At 34.0% G+C, this 8,349-nt stretch overlaps 1 pseudogene; it reads right to left on the minus strand.

The window, feature by feature from the left end:
• Nucleotides 1-811: 811 nt before the first annotated feature.
• Nucleotides 812-6,361, minus strand: LOC144300123 (MICOS complex subunit MIC26 pseudogene; annotated as a pseudogene).
• Nucleotides 6,362-8,349: the final 1,988 nt, after the last annotated feature.

Below are 8,349 nucleotides of genomic sequence, written 5' to 3' on the forward strand. Positions count from 1 at the left end.
CTGATGTTATAAGTACTTGGAAACAAGAAGGAAAACTGTGAGCTCATTTAATAGAAAGGCATATCCTGTAGATGTCCTGTGATATTTCAGGACTATCTATATTTGGGCACTATATATCCTCAAATTTATGAAATCCACAGAACTTTTATCTTCTCTTGGGATTGATTTTGGCCTGATGGAAGATATATTGTGCTACAAGGCATTGGTGATTAGAGCAAGAAGGCAGAAAATGTTACTGAAGCAGGGAACACCTGCTGGGAGCAGGAATGAAAAGCACTGAATGGAATAAGTATACATGTGGTCTGCAAGGAAAAGAGTGTGATGTGGACAGTTTCAGAGTCAACAGGATATACACTGAACAAATAAGCTGTTTTTGTAAAGCTAATCTTAATTACAAGGTGATTATCATCTAGTCACAGTATCCTACAGGATGTCAGTGTGAAAAGCATTACAGGTATAGTGGGAACAGAATCAATCCAAAAACTGAATGTATGCTGATTATATTCATAAACTGAGATATAACATCTGTATGAATCTAAAGTGTATATATTTTCATTTTCTAAGGAGGATGTTTTTATTTTTGACTAAACAAATACACAAACATCTATATTGGTTAGCCCAGTTACAAATATTAAAAATAGTAACTGAATTATGTGTCAGGTATGGTGCTGATCTTGGCAACAAATGTATATGTAAGGATTACTGCAGCTTGGCTAAGATTATAGTTCATTAAAAAAAATAATAAGTGGTAGAGCAAAATTCAGTATCCCCCCCCTTTTTTAAAGAGGGTGTAGAGACATTTATTGGATGTTTATGGGGCTGGTCCATATGGGTCTAGATTTGGGACAGAGGCCTTCTCAGGGCTTCCTGGGATGTCACTGGCAGTCACTTTGGCCATGAAGCAGTGCTGAATCCAAAAATTCATTTTTTTAACCATTGATTAAAAATGTATAAATTTTTACCATGCACAAAGTAGAGGTAAATGATTCTATCCATTCCAGTTTGTGCATGTACCTAGAAATTTGTTTAAGTTGAAATGAAGCTTATTCCTAGTGGTTTGTTTGAATTCTAGCTTGATTTTAGGCTCTAAGTGAGAATATGCATGTTTGAGTTGGAGGAAAAAGAGAAAGAACATTCGGTTGAAATGAACTGAGATGTTCGCTCTTATTTAATCCTGGGCTGTCGAGAATTTTTAGAAGTCTTTTTTTTTTTTTTTCCTTCTGAGGGCGATACGTGGGTTCATGGCCAGTAGCCTGCCTTCATATAAACTTTTAAAGTGAATTTCATATTTGTGCTAGGAAAGGAACAAACTTTCCTTGGCTATTTAGTACAATAGATTGGGAGGTAACAGCTATTTTAGTCTGTACTTCCAGATATCTCTCAATGCATGCAAAGATTCTAAAATAAATAGCATAGGTATTTCTTTGGTAAAGTGGTGGTAAAATTATGAAATTGTATTCTATTTATTATGATTCTATTTATGATGGATTCTACTTATGATGATTCTATTTACTGATTAAAAAATAGTCAAATGCTAAAGTATTAAGGTTTTCAGTGGGAACTATATCCTAGGAATAGCAAATCAAGTGATAATTCCCCTAGAACTAGCACTATTGCTAACGTCTTAGTAGTTTACTATTATATTTTAGAAATTAACTTCAGTGTTTAAAAATATCTGAACCAAAATGTTATTTCAGTCTTTTAAAAGGAATGGCATTTGAAAAATCATAAGCATTAATTGTGAAAGCAAAATCGACATTAAGACCACAATCTGGAGATAGTCACTGAAAATATTTTGTTCTACTTTAATTTTTTTCTTATCAGAAAAATTGAGTATTTTAATTGTTTTACTCTTGCTTGCAGTTTTATTACATATATGTTTTTTTTCTCAATTTTTCTCAAAGAAGAAACATCTCTGGAATTCAGTGGGAAAATACCATACTCTTTAATGCAAATTTTTCTGGAGGACATTTCTTATATTTGAGTAAAGAATGTTTTATGTATTTTTTATATTCTGTAATATGTGAGCCATGCCAGGATAGATCTTGAATCTGTCCACTTCTTTCCTTCTCCACTAATGTCATTCTAGTTCAACCCACACTATCTCTTGCCTGAAGTACTGAAATAATTCCTTTTTCTTCAATCAGCTTTCTTTCAATTTTGTATCTCCAGAATTCATTGTTTTCACAGCAGTGGTGATACTTAAAAACTGAAATAAGATTGTACCACTGCTCTTTAAAATCTCTCAATGGCCTCTTTACACTGAAATTTATTTATTTTATTTTATTTTTTTACACTGAAATTTAAATCTAAACTCTAATCTTGTTCTACAGAACTCTACATTACCTCATCTGTATCTTCTTCTCTGACTACATCTGGTACTACTCTCTCCTTTACTTACTGCCCTGCATCCATTTACATTTCCAACTTCTGTGTCCATTTTTGTAATTTGTATCTTTCAAGGAATTGTTCCTTTTTATTTAAGTTGAATTTATTAGCATAAAATTATTCATAATGTTTCCTTCCTTCTTCCTCAAATGTTTTTAGGATCTGTGGTGATATTTCCATTTTCATTCCTGATAGAGGTAATTTCTGTTTTCTCTCTTTATCAGTGTAATTAGACGTTTATCAGTTTTATTGTTTTTCCCCTTAAGACCAGCTTTTATTTATGGATTTTCTCTATTATATTTCCATTTTCTATTTCATAGATTCCCTTTCTTATTTTTATTATTTCTTTCCTTCTTTTTTTTTTTAAAAAGCTTATTTATTTATTTATTTATTTGAGAGAGAGAAAGAGAGAGAGAGAGAGCAAAAGCAGGGGGAGGGACAGAGGGAGAGAGAGAAGCAGACTCCTTGCTGAGCAGAGAGCCTGGTGCAGGACTCCATCCCAGGACCTTGAGATCATGACCTGAGTCAAAGACATGATTAACTGACTGAGCCACTCAGGTGCCCCTATTTCCTTCCTTCTACGTATTTTAAGTTTAATTTGCTCTTTCTAACTTCCTTACGTGGAAATATAAAGCTTTTTTCTTTTCTAACATAAGTATTTAAAGGTATAACTATCCCTCTAAGCACTACCTTAGCTCCACCCTGCAAATTTTAACATATTGTGTTTTTGTTATTGTTTATTTTAGTTCAAATACTTTAAAATTTTCTTTTTGATGTCTTCTTTGATTCATGGGTTATTTATAAGTATTTTATTTAATTTCCAAATATTGGTAGGGTTATCCAGATATCTTTCCAATATTAATTTCTATTTTAATTCTGTTGCTGTCAGAGGATACACTATGTATAATTTTATCTTCTTAAATTTATTGAGACTTATTTTATGGTTCAGCATGTGATTTATCTTGGTGAATGTCCTGTGTGCATATGAGAAGAATGTATATTCTGTTATTTTTTAGTGTGTTGTGCTATAAAGGCCAATTAGGTAAAGTTGGTTGATAATGCTATGTAAATTTTATTTTTTTTGTATGCATGTTCTATGATTCATTGAGAAGGGAGTTGAAATCTTCACCTGTAGGTATGGATTTGTCTTTCTCCTTTGAATTCTGTCAGTTTTAGCTTCATGTATTTTGAAGTGTTATTATTAGCCACATATAAGATTTTTATGTATTTTTGATTAATTGACCTTTTTATCATTATGAAATGTCCTTTGTCTCTAATAATATCACTTGTCTTAAAGCCTGATCATATCTTTGTCTGATAGTAATATAGCTATTCCAGCTTTTATATGTTTAGTGTTTACTTGGCATATTCTTTTCCAACCTTCTACTTTTAGCCTATCTTTGTCTTTATAATTTAAAGTGGTTTTATTGCAGTCAGCATATAGTTGGGTCTTGCTTTTATACAATCTGAAAATCTACCTTTAATTATATGTTTAGACTATTTAATAATGTAATTATTGATATAGTTAGGTTAAAGGCTGCTATCTTACTATTTATTTTCTATTTATTTCATTTTCCTTTGTTCCTTCTTCATTTCTCATGTAATTTTGAATTAATGTTGTTATTCTTAGTATTCCATTTTATTCCTAGTATTTGTTTATTAGCTACATTTTTTATTCTTTTAGTGGTTGTTCTGTGGTTTACAATATGTATATACTTATTACAGTTTATATTCATCTAATATGCTATTTCATGTATAATGTCATCCTTATGACAGCATTCATTTTCTCCATGTTGACTTTATGTGTTTTTTACATATATTTTCCTTCTACACGAGTTATATACCTGACAATATATTGTTGCTTTAAATAGCCATTTCTCAGGACGCCTCATTGGCTCAGCGGTTGCGCATCCGCCTTCCGCTCAGATCCTGATCCCGGGGTCTGGGGATTGAGTCCCACATCAGGCTCCCTGCCAGGGCCTGCTTCTCCCTCTCCCTATGTCTCTGCCTCTCTCTGTGTCTCTCATGAGTGAATAAATAAAATCTTTAAAAAAATAGTCAATTCTCTTTTTAAAAAGATTTTATTTATTTATTTATTTATTTATTTATTTATTTATTTATTATTTTTAAATGTATTTGATAGAGAGCACGAGAGAGAGCACGTGAGTTGGGGGCAGGGAGCAGAAGGAGAAGGAGAAGTAGATTCCTCACTGAGCATGGGACCTACCGAGGGGCTAGATCCCAGGACCTTGAGATCATGACCTGAGCTGAAGGCAGATGCTTAATTGACTAAGCCATCCAGGTGCCCCAATATTCAATTGTCTTTTGGATAAATTTTTAAAAATAAGAAAAACTGACTTTTTCAAGTCCCAACATATTACCCTTGCTTACACATTCATTTGTGTAGATCCCAGTTTCCTTCTCATATTATTTTCCTTCGACCCAAATGATTTTCTTTCTTTATTTTATTTTAGAGCAAATCTGCTAGTTTCAAATTTTTTCAGCTTTTGTTTGTCTGAAAATGTCTTTATTTCATTTCCTCTCTTGCAAGATATTTTGGCTGACATATTTTCTTTCAGCACATTAAAGATGGCACTCAGTAGTCTTCTTGCTTGCAATGTTTCTTGTTAAAAATTGGCAAATATTCTTATCTTTGTTCTCCTCTATGCAATGTCTACACTTCCTCCACTTGCTTTTAAGGTTTTGTCCTTATTACTGGATTATAATAATTTAATTATGATTTTTTCCTGTGGGTTCCTTCCTGTTATATTGGAATTTGATGACCTTGTTGCATCTGTATTTTTGGTTTTCATCAAATTTGGAAAATTTTCAGCAAATATCTTGAGATTTTTCTGCTTCCTTTTTTATGTGTGTCTAATTATGTGGATTTTATTGTATTAATTTTTTAACTTGGAATTTTAATTATGTAAATAAATAACAACACGAGAACAAGGAGTTCTGAGGCTAGCCATTATCTCTAGATGAGAGGATTTCTGATTAGTCTACTTATAGTATGGCATCACCCAAAGCAACAAAGAAGCCTAGAATAGTTTTTCCTGAAGAAGAAAACCAATATTTTAAATTCATTATGGACTTGTGCCATTTTTCTATAGAAATATTGGTTTACAATATGGAGTTTCCAATGTTTACCTATAACAGATTAAAATGGCAAAGCACCTGGGTGGCTCAGTGGTTGAGTGTCTGCCTTCAGCTCAGGGCGTGATCCCAGGGTCCTGCGATGAGCCCTGCATGAGGCTCCCTGCTGGAAGCCTGCTTCTCCCTCTGCCTATGTCTCTGCCTTGCCCTCTGTATCTCTCATGAATAAATAAATAAAATCTTTAGAAATAGAATAAAATAAAATAAAATGGACAGAGCATGGAACATTCTCCTTATTTCTGGGTGAATGCTTCACATTTCCTGGCTTTTGAAAATTGTCCTACAAATCTTCTATGACTATATATCCTCATGAACCACAGGCATATAATTTCTTCCCACTGACCTAGACAAATACGATGGCTTGTTGTGGATAATAGAGAGGCAGATAATCCCATGAACCCAGATGGATACACCAGCTTCTTTGTTTTTGAAACTCTTAGCCAAAAGAAGTCCAACAATGCCAGCAAAACCAACACTAGCTCTTGGAAAAAAATCCAAGAGGTGCATTTTGGAGATATTCATTGCTATCTAACCCCCACTGAACCAAGCTCTGCATCTTAGGCTTAGTTTGTGGGTGTATTTCTGGACAGCAACTCGTATATGGCTCACAGTAATGTTGGAGATGTGAGATGCTTTCAAGTTGGGTCTTTGGCTTCTCTACATATTTAGATTGACCCTCAGGAATGGAGTACAGTGAAAACTTACTAACCTTGATGAAAGTTTTGTGAGGTGAGTACTTTTTAGGTGATGTGTAGACTTGGAAGGCGAGCAGACTCAGACTGCCTGTCCCCATAGATCTCTGAATTACTTTGAACATATTGCTGGCACAGGTCACTTCTGCCTAATTACAGGGATTTTAGACCATTTGATATTGTCATAAAGATCATTGAGACTGTTACTTTTATTCTCTGGGAATTATTCTTAGCATTTTATTGCTGTATGCTTTGGATTTGGTAATTTTTTTTAAAGATTTTATTTATTTGACACAGAAAGAGAGAGAGTGAGAACAAGCAGGGGGAGGGGGAGAGGGTAGGCTCCCCCTGAGTTGAAGGCAGTTAACTGAGCCACCAGGTGCCCCAGATTTGATAATTTCTAATGCTATGCTTTCAAATGTAATGATCTTTTTTTTTCTACGCTGTCTAATCTGTCTACTGAATTTTTATTTCAGATAATGTTCTTCAGTTTTTGAAGTTCAATAATAGTTTCTGTTCCTTTCCTCATTGTGCTCCTATATTTCTTTAACATCTTAAGCATATCTATAATAGCTATTTTAAGGTTCTTGATTGCTCTAAAATAAAATAAAGAAAGAAAATCATTTGGGTTGAAGGAAAATAATATGGGAAGGAAACTGGGATCTACACAAATGAATGTGTAAGCAAGGGTAATATGTTGGGACTTGAAAAAAGTCAGTTTTTCTTATTTTTAAAAATTTATCCAAAAGACAATTGAATATTGGGGCACCTGGATGGCTTAGTCAATTAAGCATCTGCCTTCAGCTCAGGTCATGATCTCAAGTAATATAAATATCAATAAATATCTATGATATTTATGGGCCTCCTTCTATTGACTGATTTTACTTCTGGCTGTGGTTTACAGTTTGCTGTTTCTTCATCTGTCTTGAGTGTCTGGATTTTGTCTTGAGTGTTTTCTTTAACAATTTTTTGCTTTGACAGGTAGTTAATTTACTTGCAGTGCAACCTAATCCTTTGTGGATCTGAAGAAACCTTTACTGTAGAACTATTTCTGAGGCATGACTTTAGTTAGCCCTGTTTCTAATGCATGACTCTTCTCTACTGAATCGTTCTATTGAATGCCCCAGGTATTCAACAAACTCTCCCTGCTTGGCTTATGGGAATTTGAATGTCTCCCTGCTCTGCTTGAGCTCTGGAAATCATTTAGCTTCCCCAACTTCTTTGTTTAGCATTACGAGGTTTTACCTTGGACATAATGCAATTTTGTATTCAAACAAGAACACAAGGAGAACCCTCTTCAGTTTTTGGAGCTATTTTTGCATATAGTTTCCTTCTCTCTGACTGTCTTTTGCCAGTCCAGCTATCTCAGCCTCACTGTGCTTAGCTTTTATTCTTTCTTCCTCTAAAAAATGGTCTGTTAACTTTAAGCAGAAAATGAAGCAATGGTAGAAGTCATTTCATGTGTTTCTTTTCTCTTAGGAGTCACAATATTGCCTGTTTTTAAATGTCTGAAAATAAGTTTTTCTCTAATATTTTGTCCAGTTTTCTGATTGTTTGCCATAGGAAGTCAAGTAGCTTGCTGAAAGCACAAATTAGGAGCAGAGTTTTCCTTCAGCTATTCTGGCCTTTTTTTCAGTCCTTCAAAAGGAAAAACGATCAAGTTAATATTTGCCTTAAAACCATTACACTTGTTCTTTCTGCTTAGAAAAGTCTTCCCTTGCATCTCTACAGGCTGCCTCCTTCTCATTTCTTATTTTCCAAAAGAACCTTTTCTTGAGCACACTAGTTATTTAATTTTATTTAAATTCAGTTTGCCAACATATAGTATAACACACAGTGCTCATCTTATCATCTACCTTCCTTAATGCCTGTCACCCAGTTGCCCTATCCCTCTACCCACCTCCTCTTCTGTAACCCTTTGTTTCCCAGAGTTAGGAGCCTCTCATGGTTTATCTTTCTATTTTTTCCCCACTCAGTTTCCCCCACTTCCCTCTCTATTTCTTATATTCTACATATAAGTGAAACCATAAGATAATTGTCTTTCTGTAACTGATTTATTTCATTCAGCATAATACCCTCCAGTTCCATCTATGTCAATGTAAATGGTAGGTAT

Source organism: Canis aureus, chromosome 28 (genome assembly GCF_053574225.1).
Source record: "Canis aureus isolate CA01 chromosome 28, VMU_Caureus_v.1.0, whole genome shotgun sequence".
Classification (NCBI taxonomy): Eukaryota; Metazoa; Chordata; class Mammalia; order Carnivora; family Canidae; genus Canis; species Canis aureus.